Source organism: Spea bombifrons, chromosome 3, assembly GCF_027358695.1.
Source record: "Spea bombifrons isolate aSpeBom1 chromosome 3, aSpeBom1.2.pri, whole genome shotgun sequence".
Lineage (NCBI taxonomy): Eukaryota > Metazoa > Chordata > Amphibia > Anura > Pelobatidae > Spea > Spea bombifrons.
The window spans coordinates 14,119,481-14,132,165 of NC_071089.1; positions in this window are offsets into that span (position 1 = coordinate 14,119,481).

A 12,685-nucleotide genomic window follows, 5' to 3' on the forward strand; every position below is an offset into this window, starting at 1 on the left:
TGTGGGGATCAGGCAGGCTTGACTAGCTCAACTAGCTGTAAGTTTTAAAGTGAGTACATGATTAAGCATTTGTGAGTCCAATCTAACAGGCACTGCTTATTAAGTATTAACAAATGCAAACTTCCCAGGAAAAAATCAAGGCCAGGATACAATGGGTTACATATAGCCAAAAGGAAGAAAATACTATAGTCTTTGTTACAAGGGACGTGCAGTCTCTCGCTAGGTCTCTCTGTGCCACCTGCCCTCATACCCCTAGTCATTTCTCTACCCGTTTCCCACAGCATTCTCTAGACTGGGGGAGAGAAGACATATACGTACATATATGTGCACCTACGCATATATAATTACATATATTTTTAAATGCCCATATTGTGTGTTTTGTCACTCATATAAGTACCAGAATACATGTTCACAAAACATTTTAAATCCAATAATAGCTCCAGGAAGTAGTCCAGTCATAGTGTCTCTAGTGTGTCTTAACTTATCACAACCCTTAGGAGGACTTGTGCACTCACTTCGCCCATCTATAACAATACCATTTGGGAATCAAGTAGAATCTTTCATATGAACTCTCATAAAGCTGCAAACATGAAAAGAAAAGACATCATTTACACATTTCATGCCCAAAAGCACTAACTTTTGCAGTAACTGGCAAGAGTATGTGATAAAATTTTACTTTTTTGCCCAGATCTTGCCATAATGCTACCTAGAATAATTGTAGTTCAGAAATAGCTTGGAATAGCTTATACAAACCTTCTTCAGTCCTTGGGAGAAGTCAACTTGTCCGTGTTATTTTGTTTTTGGGACAAAATATTGATCACTCTGCATTCATGTTTTTTTATGGCTGTCTTGACCTTTGTGGTGTTTTTGATGGCTCTTTCTGGGGTGTCCTGCCTTTTGCTCACATAATTTGGAAAAATGTCATATTGTGTCACAGAATAATGTGTAAGAAGGGAACTAAATATGTATATTACTTACATTAGGACTTATTCATTTGTAGCTGTTCATTGAATTCATGAACAATGGGACCATCTATGTATAGTCAGCCCAAGTGTAAAAGTATCACTATAGGGTAGTATATCTAAATTTAGCCCTTGATTTGAAAGTGTAATAGATGTCTAAAACACAAGACTTCTCTTCAATGGAACTAAAGCACGGAGAGTGGTCAGTCTTATGGTGAGATGGTGAGGTATCAAGGACCTCTTACTTTGGACAACACTGGTATTATGTTTGCATTCTGCAGTTTAGATCAAGCAGGCCCAGACTGACCAAACTGGGCCAATGGGCTGCTTCCTGATACCCCCCCCCATAAACACTCGATCTGCTGCTCCAACGGCAGATTGGCTGCTGTATTGTGTAACTGTCGGCTGTATATGCCCATGCTATACGAGCATAAAAATGTAATGCTGAGCCTGCCATATCCAGCTGTCGGCCTCACCTACCTCATTTTCTACATTAAAAGGTCATGTCAGTATTTTGTGTTTTTGAGAAGAAGCACAATTTTGTGTTTTCGGGAAGAAGCACAATCTTCAATAACTGGATCAAGAAAATATTTTGTAATGAACTGGAGGGAAAAAAATGAATAAAAGCAGTAAATGATAAAGCCAGCACATTATGCCCCATTGCCTCAAAGTAATTCTGAGTATTTTAGTCTTGCAGAATTACTTGGTAACCTAATAGGGTATATTTTTTATTATCAGGTTCTTCCATCATAATGAGTAATTCATTCAAAATCAGAGCATGGGATTATGTAAAAATGTGATTCTTCCTACCTAAATTATAAGCTAAATGGAAATAGCAGTGTCTTAGTCAATGCCGAATGTCAGATGTAACCATGCAAAATTATAGCAAATGTAATTTTTTTTTCAACTAGCAACCACAGGGTGGCATCAATGCTCTTTGTAATTAAAACAGCGAATAATAGATCACAATTTATAGATAGCTTTATTAATGCACAGTTTAGTTCATAAAGTGTTTTTTAGTACTTAGTAGAGATATTGTAGCACAAGAAAAAACATGTACACTATTAACTGTTTGCCAATGAAAAACTTAAAGGCAGTATTTAAAATGTAGGAATTTAAAATGTAACTTGTAACAAAAAAGACAGTTAGCAGTGTTCTGCTTGCAGCCACATAGGAGCTGCCGTTAAACAGTAGCAGGATTTATTAAACCCATGTACAAGCTGTATGTGGGGTGCTGTTTGTGGGATGTGGGATACAGATTAGCACTGCTTCTGAAGTTCTACAAACAATGTATGGGTCATTAAGTCATTGTGCATGATTTAATACCGTCATTTTGACATCATCAGACAATTTAATATTCTGCCCACAATGTTTTGTTAGCAGATGGAACTGAGAAGATTGAAAAGCATGGGGCAAATAAACACTGGATACATTCCAGGTTTCACCCAGAGTCTCTAGGTAAAAGAAACTCAGTCAACTGGGGCCCTGGGTTAGTACCTTCAATCACTGAATGGGATCATACCTATTCCATGCCTAAATTCCACCCACTTCCCACCATTTTAAAGTCTAGCTAGGGCTTGCACCACGTCTATCCATGGCTATCTCCTCGTTGTAGCGGCCAAAACTCCTACTTGCCTCTTAGGTGAACTACAGGCAACCAGACATGAGGTGCTCACAGTTAGGAGCATGGATACCTTGTGCACCTTCTTCATGTGATTCTTTTATTAAAAAAAAATTCCGGGGGGTAAATACTCAATTTTCTTAATTTTTCCATTGGATTGAAAATATTGAGTAGGAATCATTGTTAGGTGGTGGAGATGAATAAACGACAGCAGTTACCAATAACACATGAGCAAAAATGATGTTATAGAAAGGGCATCTTCAAGGCAGTTTGCTAGCTATTGGTAGTTCCTCAGTACATTTCCTGAAGAGTAAATGCTGTATGTATGATAGCAAACCTAAACACGAGACTTGGTATATAAATATATATGTACACACACGAACACTAATGATCATCATAGATGCAAGTTCCCAAACATCCTATGAGATAATTGTGTGTATGTAAATTAGTTTCCATTCCAATCATATCCCAATCTTACAGTTACAATGTCTATTGATAAGATTCCAGATTCTATACAGTGATTAATATGAATGAGAAATGCCAACTGAGGATTTAAGGGAAAATGTCAAGTTTTTTTTGTTTATATGTACAAAACAGGGAACATCTTGAGTATTACACTTGAGAATGTATGTTATGTACTTATGTCAATTGTATATAGAGTACATTGAGATTACTCATCTGAAGGCTATTCACAGCTTTCCATAAAATGAGACAGTACTTGACAATATTCTTCTCAAATCCCCAACACTGCTGTGTAATAAGATGCTGTCACAAGAGCCCAGGTGTATCAATCAGTGTCTCCATTATTTTGACAGATCCACATGTGCTAATGAAAGAGCCAACTGTGCAGGGCAAAAATATCTGCACTGCTGGGGGTCCCGAGCATCAAGATTGAGATCTCATGAAACAAGACAAATATAGATTGTATTTTTAACAAATGCAAAAACATACAGTTCCGTTATAAGATTTTAGGCTTTTCATCTACTGTTACAAAAAGTAACATTCAAATTGTATCATTTAACGCAACGCTTTTTAGGTTTGCTGCAAATGATCGAAAATCTTTAAAAGATAAAGATAGATTAATTTATGTGATTTCAAAAAGACAATTGAAGAATCCAGATTAAGTTTTATTGAAGAATCCAGATTAAGTTTTATATATATATAAAATCCAGATCTTTAGTTGTGGAATCAGGGCACCGAGTTTCAAGCTTTTTTGTGAGACAGCTCAGTTGGTAAATGCCCTGACTGCAGAGCATGTTCAAACCTGAGGGTCACAGGTTCAAATCCCAGCAGGGTCAACTCAGCCCTTCATCTTTCCAAGGTCAATAAAAGAGTACCATTGATTGGGTAATCATAACATCTATTATTCAGCTAGTTAATTTCGAGGGCGTTCTCCAAAAAAGCACTTTAAGTCTCACTAGGAAAAATGTTTTATATAAATGTTGGTTGTTATTTGTGTGTAAAAGGGGAGCATCTGCAAGTGTAGGTATAAGTTTAACTAAGTTTACGACGGTATCTGCACACGCTATACATATATATGTGATCAGATGCAACTCACGTGAACTAACTTCAAGTCACAAGCACTCGCATGAACCCAGAATGTGAGCTGTGTCTAGCTTTCTCAGTTAAGTTAACCCTTTAATTTGCATGAAAAATTGACTTTTAATAAATTGACTACTTTTCTATGAATTTGAACATAAAAACAAAAATTGTCTCATGTAAAAAAAGTTTTCTTTAGGTTCAACCTAAATGAGGTGTGGCTTAAAACATAAACATTTTTTCATATGCATACCTCCAAACTCAGTTATGCAATTTAAGTTATTATATTTAATATAAATTTCCACCAGTAAAAAAAAAGGAATTGCAGCATTATTCAGATTTAAGCACACGGCATAAGATTTTGTAGGGCATGTTTGTGGTCTTTTTTTAAATAATTTCATTTACTGTAAAAATAATACAATGATATTGATCTGGGTGTTTCTGTGATGCTGCAATAATTTTACAGATTTTAATGAACCAGTCTATTAACAATGGTTTGCTTCAGCATGATTTATGAGATTTACCATCTAATTTATCATAGAATAGGATACTAGTTTAAACTGGATTGTGCAGAAGAAGTGGAAGTATTTTTTTGCTCATACTTAAACAGTTAAGGTCACCTTAGCCTTCTTCTTTTTTCGTACTGACATTCCACCATCCATTTCTTCTTAAAGCTGCAATACAAGAAACAGTAATTGAGGTTACATTTTAAAGTAATGGCTATGGATAAATGGAGGCCTGCCATTGAATTAAATACCCAGAAGATGTTGTATGCAACTGCTTTTTGTGAACCTTTCAGTCTGAGATAAATATCGGATTCTCAATAATCATTTATAATACAGATACAGTAGGTTTGGAAATTGGGCCTAGCAGCCAAAAATATGTAACAAGCATAATCTAATTCGAGATGTAGCATTGGTTGTTGTCTAGTTATCAAGAAATTGGTATTGCCTTATTGCTCCCTAATCTATAAAGAAGTGTGACATAATCGCCGAATACAATGAAGCAGCTTTAAAGGGATACTCCAGTTTCCCCAGACAGCCTCCTTAACAATTTATTGCTATTAATGGACTTTTTAAGTACTTTAATATGCATTCGCTAAAACCGTAGAAAAGAAAATACTACAGAAAAGCTGCAGCTCCACAGCTAAAGTACCACAGCTGTGTTATTTCCCTCTCCCTCAAATCATGAAGAGATGACCAGATCTAACTCTTCCTCCTTATCTCATTTTCATCCACGACTCCCTATTTAATTTCCTCCTGAACCTCATATTGGAAATAGCGATCCTGACACTAGAGGACAAATCATGCCTCATAACTTGCGTTGAGAAGCCTCTATCTATCCTTTGTGCTGCCCGTTGAATTTTAAGCTTATTTGACTGAACATCTCCTTCAATTGCAATCTGAGATTGCATTATTTATTATCATTAAGGGCTGAATTCTTCTCAAGATCTTTGGTTCAAAGCAGTTGTTTACCGCTACAACATTGATTGGTTGTTCCTGCTGTCAGTCATTCTCTCATCCAATCTTGGCTGTAACGTCAGATTATGCCACACCTATTCCTGACTGACTGGACCAACTGCAACATCATTGAACTCAAAGTCTGTGCTCTGGCCATCTTTTATTTTAGATTTACAATGTGTTCATGTGTTCAATGTGATTTTGTTTATTAAATTGACCATTTAACATCAATATTCAACTCTGTATCTACGAGATACATTACTGATTAAAAACCTTTTGTTTTACCTGCGTCAGCCTTCCTGAAATTAAAGAGACATTACACCTTCCTTTGTTGTCACTTTGCTGCACTAATCGGATGCTTCAAGCAAATCAGTGGGAGCGCTTTCTATGCAGGCGCAAAATTGGGTCTCCTTAGACTCCCCTGGAATGCTTACTTAGCCAGAGCTAGAGCTGACTGGCAGTAAGAATGCCCAATGACCAAGTAGCTGAGATGCTGGTAAAGGGGCAACGGTATATAGAAAACTCCGAAGGATGTCCTCATGCATTTGTGATGATGACCACATGATAATTTAAAAGGACCACTGAGACGTTTGCAGACATTCTGGGTTTTTTTCTCTTTAAAGGAGCCGTTTGAATTGGGGCCGACATTGGTTTTTGTTTGGTAACCAAGAATAGATATTGCTGCATTAGTCCATGTGAATATTTTAAAAAACCTCTCGGAATGGCTCTGATAAATTGTCACTTAGCTACTCTAATAACCTAAAGCTTTACTGATAAGCTGCATGGATATTTTTTAAGTGGAAGGCCAGCATGTGAAATTAAAGCTCATCTTGTACCTTATTCTCCCATTTCTCTTAGATAATTATCTAGTAATTATTGCGGTAGGACCATGAGACGAGAAAAGGCGAATCCTGGTCATAAAAAAAAAAAAAAAAAAAAAAGAATGACAGGATGAAGAAGAGATAAGTCTCTTTATGTATTTAGTGATGCTGGCCGAAAATCGCGCACTGAAATAAATCTCTACTACTCTTATGTCACCCAATGCAGGTTGTTACTTTCAATTTAAATAAAGCACCTTTTTTATACCAGTAGAACCAAGGTTCAAAATTCAATTATTTTTTTCCTTTTTCCCTTGCCCATCTAATACAATGCCGTGGACAGCCCCAGTGGCACTTCTTCAGATGAAATCAGAGATGGTATATAATAATTATTTAGAGGTATTCTGTAATAGGTATTAAAATATGTAATATGATATGAAAAGTTAATCTAATTTAAAAACACAGAAGATTAGTAAAGATTCAAAATGCCTAAAGCATTGTCATACTTACTATTTAATGGATTATGACTATGCTGCTCTGCCCTTTAAAAGATCTGTAATGGTTTAAGATACCTTTATTAAAACAGCCAAATCATATTTTCAGTTTATAACATCACCAATTACTTCCTTGCCTTTTAAGACAGAGGCTGTCAATTATTCTACACCCAATAAAATAAAAATCTATAGCATAGGATAGTACATTTATAAGATTTTATTGGAGACACTTTTTATTATAATCACTTTTATAAAATGATATAGAGAGTTCACTTCATAATTTTTTATTTAACTGATTTTAAAGATGAATTGTTGTAAAAACTTTTAATCGCATTTAACCCTAAATACGGGCACACATGGCAAATGACAGTAGCTTAACAGTCATTAGAGGGTACTGGCCAATATAATATATAACAATAAGGGACATTTAATTAGGGTCTTTTACATCTGAGATGGATGCTGTGTTACATACTTACTCAGATGTCACCACTTGCTAAATGTTTTTTTTTTCCAGTAAAAATTTGTAAGTCAGTTCTTATGAGCCGTTGTCAATGTCTATGGCCATGTATTTATCCTGTCCATTGACCCTTGTAACCCACCAAACATCTGTTTTAGATAAAATCTTTTCTATATGTAATGCATATAGAATCTTTATTATTTTGTAGTGGGGTGAAGGACTATACATTAGTAGTGTTTGTGCAGAAGAACATGTACTATGTTCATTATGAAGATTTTCTGTAACCATTCATTTTGTAATGTGAGATTGATTATTAAAGTGCAATTTGTCTTTAATTTTTTGTCATTTTTATTTTCCAATGGTTTGTAAGGAAGATGGAAAAGGAGAAACGTTACCATGACATATGGTTGCGAGTAACAATTGCTTTTTGTCATGTTCCTAGAGGGGTGTATAACAAAAAGTTACATTTGTTGAGAATTTATCCTAGAACACCATGCAAATTGAACAAATGTAACAATTTTGCTAGGTCTAGAGTGACATGCATCATGTAAAAGCTGAACAAACAATCGGCTTTCCTTGAACATGGGTCCGCAAGGCATGTTTAGACATACACTGGTGTGCATCACCACCATTTATGTTGTCTGTCACCCTACCAAAGCCCTTCAGAGGCGGACTCAACTGACTGCCGCTGGAGGAGCAGGGAAAGTTGGGGAGATCATTGATCTCCATTTAACTGGCCCAAAATGAAGGGAGTGCGATGTCTGTTCCTACAGACCTTCACTTCGGTGCTCCCTCGCACAGTGTGGCAGCTATGGATAATGATATGATTGATGATGTCATATCCCGACACTCAGCACTGAAGCTGCATGCACAGTAAAAGAGCATTAAGACAGTAAGACATCTGTAGGAACAGACCTTGTGCTCCCACCACAGGATCACGAAAGCTTAACGCAAGCAGGGAGAAAATGAAAGGAGGAGAGAGAGAAGGCAGACACCAAAAGAAAAGAAACACACAGAGTGAAAATGAACACAGAGAAGGAAAGGAGAAATGGCAGAACAGACTCGTATTTTAAACATAGTGACATCAGGAGATTGATAGATTAAAGCAGTGTCAGTGGTCTCCAGCCACTATTGAAGACATTTACCAGGTGCAACCTCTTACTGGGACTACCATCTTCAAAAGGCTCCTCAATTATCCAAGAGATATGGATAGGATGATGATTAAAACCATAAAACTATTGTTAGGAATTCTACTCACTAATGTTCCGTCATCTGTTGGTTCCATACACAGGCTCTTGGCAGTGCAGAAAATAAAACCCACAAACAAATATGTAAATGTATGCATTCAGTCCTCAAAGAAAGAACACTGAATATTTCTGCAGCGACTGTAAGACTTGTTAACAGACATGAAAGAGGTGTCAATTAATAATAAAAAAATATATTGTTGAGATGAGACCTACTATACAAACCTAGTATTCGGAGTACAGTATGCTCCTAAACATTTCAAAATATCAGCATGGGTTAGTGGCCAAACATTTTAAGACATGCCTGACATCTCTGCTGCCCAAACCTCAGAGTAAACATATTCAGTCTTTACCACTTCTTATTGGTTTTGGGCTGTGTAAGGACTTGCATCACCTGCCTCTCTGCTTTCCTAACAACAACAGATAATATACATGCACAGATTATCACACAGCATACTACAGGGGGCATTTCTCTGCACTGATTACTTCAAAATAAACCCCCTCAACCTTGTCACTTATTTCTTAAATTATGCAGGTGGTAGGACTGCCATAGGCTGTGAGTACATGCAAAGACTTCTATAACAGGCAATAGATCCAAATGTTAATCCATTTGGCTTGGGTATTAGGTAACCTGGCTCTGCTGAGTGATGTCATCAGGTATTTTAGCTTCGTCAAGGAACTCCTGAACGTTTAGGACCTCAGTGGCGTAATTGACAGATAAACCTGAAGTAGATCAGGGATGATCTGGTGGCAATGATGTACTATCCATTTTGCTAGATGTTGCTAAATGAAGCAGCAAGACACATTGGACGCCTTCTGTACATCTCCTATATGTTCCAACTGTGATTGCTGCTGGTAAGACCAAAGAACATACACAAAGCCTAACAAGAGTGCGGGAGAAACCATTGGCGATGATTGAAGAGAAGATTCGGCAGCAGGAAGGCAGCGATGTAACATCATATTTACCAGCAGTGCTAATTGACAGCAGTTATTAAGGTAATGTATAGGTAGGATTTATAATAAATCTTGAGGGGTACAGGAAATATTTGTGCAACTATCACTAACAGCTTCCTCTTTTGGTGACCAGTTCGTAAGATCTTTTAGTTAATATCAATTAATATTAAAGAAAAGTATTTTATATAATGAAATTAAAATAAAATCACCAATCGGTTCTTACAAAGATGCAATTGTTTCCTGTTCTTTTCAGATTTTGGGCCACTATGATAAGCCATTTTGTGCGGCCATTTCACATTTAAATGCTAACAGGGTACTTTTTTGATGCTTTTATGGTCACTCTATACGTGAATGTTTGGATATTAGACACTGGGCAGGATATTAGAAACTAGACATGAACTGAATGGTGTCAAGTCTTCCACAAAATAACGGAAACATGTGAAATATATAATAATGTGCTTTAAGATGACATGGATTCTACATAACTTCACACATTAATGATTATTTGCTGTGTACACCATATTAAAGACAAAAAAAACCCTTCGAATTTGACATATTGCAATAAATAAATAGAATAGACAGATGTTCGACACTTTAAAGCTTGAGTTTGCTAACATGCTTTATATACTATTTGTGGAAATGGTTGCTTTTGCCCAGTAGCACATGTTTGTTGCATCTGTAATAACCATATAGAATAATCTATAGATACATTAAAGGATCGGGTTTCTTCTTCAAAACATAACTGCTGTACTATTAATAGTTGTCATGTCTTTATACCAAATGTAGCTCTGATATATCAGACTGGTATTTCTTGGTATTCATCAAGGTTTTTTAATATGGTAGTTGTTCTGTCCTGTCCAATGTAGGTACCAAGCTGTAAATTCTTGGAATCGTACAGAGACTCTCTTGTTTCAGGTAAGGCTAGTCCTAGACCAAGTGGCATCCCAGGCAAGAATATTATCTTGCCACCTCCTCCCTATTCTTTTAAATGGCAATATTTTTTAAGGCAGCTATGAAGAAGCAATACAGAATAGGCTGCAGATCAACTATTTTGTATGAAAGGGCAGTTGAGTCAGGTACACATTGTGCATCATACACACACTCTAACACTGTTCATGGACACTGCACGCTGTATACTAACACTCTCACACACACATTCACTCTTAACAGCTTACACTAACACACCACACCATACACTAGCACACATTCAGTTTAACACGGTACACTGATACCCCCTATAAACACAAACACTCATGAAAACAGTACAATGACCTGCCCACACATGCTCATTCTAACACCATACACTGGCAACTAGACTTGTGCATTCGTCTTCGGGCGAACATGAAAACGAACACGAAGAGTGCGTTTTCGTGTTCGTTCCGAAGACATGAAGAAGAGAAGACAGTGCAGGTAAAACGTAGGCGAAGACGAAGACTCACACACGAAGAATCTTCGCCTTCGTCTACTAATCTCCCCGGTCCCTCCCCCATCTAACTTACCTTATCTTCACAGCATCGCGGGAGTTGACTGAAGTGGAAATCAGAAGGTTCGTCGTCAGGGGTTACAGGGCAGTGTGAGTGAGCCTATTGGTCACCTGCAGGGTCTTCCTCTGGCATCAAACAATTGGTTGATGCCAGAGGAAGACCCTGCAGGTGACCAATAGGCTCACTTGCACAGCCTTTTTAATTCCTGATTTCCGCTCTCGTTAACCCCTGCAATGCTGCGTTGGATAACGGGAGCAGAAATCTGTAGGGTAAAGGGCTGTGCAAGCGACCAATAGGCTCACTCGCACGGCCCCTTACCACTAGTTGCTAGGCAGAAAAAAAAAAGCAACCTGGGACCCTGCTGCACCAGTTAACTTAAAAGTCCGTGCCAGTGACCAACAAAGTCACTGGTACGGACATTTAACTGACACAGCAGGGACACCAGTGGTCTCCCCACTGTGTCAGTTAAATGTCAGTGCCAGCGACCAACAAAGTCGCCGGTACGGACATTTAACTTAGTATAAATAGCTTACTATAACTTCGGACAGAATGCTGCCCTCTGTTGGTTTTTCATTAAGTAGCATATGTTTGAAATCCAAAGTTATTCTGCTACTCAACGTAAAACCAACAGAGGGCAGCATTCTGTCCGAAGATATATTAGCCATATGTGGCAGTGTGTTCATTTTCATTTATTAATTATTTAAATAAAATATATTTCCATGATCCGCTGGTCTCCCCGCTGCAACAGTTAAATGTCCGCACTCGCGGACATTAATTTTGTCGAACTTCCAAACTCTTTTTTTCTATTTATTTTGGGGGTTTTTTGTATTAAACTGTTAGACGAAAGGATCATGGGAATAAATGCAAATGAGCACACGGCCCCATATGGCTTATATATCTTTGGACAGAATGCTGCCCTCTGTTGGTTTTACGTCGAGTAGCAGAATAACTTTGGATTTCAAACATATGCTACTTAATGTAAAACCAACAGAGGGCAGCATTCTGTCCAAAGATATATAAGCCATATGGGGCCGTGTGCTCATTTGCATTTATTCCCATGATCCTTTCGTCTAACAGTTTAATACAAAAAAACCCAAAATAAATAGAAAAAAAGAGTTTGTAAGTTCGACAAAATTAATGTCCGCGAGTGCGGACATTTAACTGTTGCAGTGGGGAGACCAGCGGATCATGGAAATATATTTTATTTAAATAATTAATAAATGAAAATTAACACACTGCCACATATGGCTAATATATCATCGGACAGAATGCTGCCCTCTGTTGGTTTTACATTGAGTAGCAGAATATTCTGCCCGAGAATATATTAGCTATATATGGTACTGTGATCATTGGTCGACAGCAGGAGGCCCCCTGCTGGCGACCAATGGAGTTGCTGATAGACACATTTAAAGTACTGGCGCCAGAGCCGCGTTAACCCCGTATTAACCCCTTAACCGGAAAAAACGAAGAAAAAACGAATATTCGCCCGAAGAGAAGACAGGAACGGGCGAATATTCGCGGAATACGAAGATTTTTTTTTCCCCGAAGACGAGCACGAAGACGAACACGAAGAGCCCCCTGGTGCCCAAGTCTACTGGCAACCCAGCCAGTCTAGCATTATACACTAACACACATACACTCAATGAGGTACT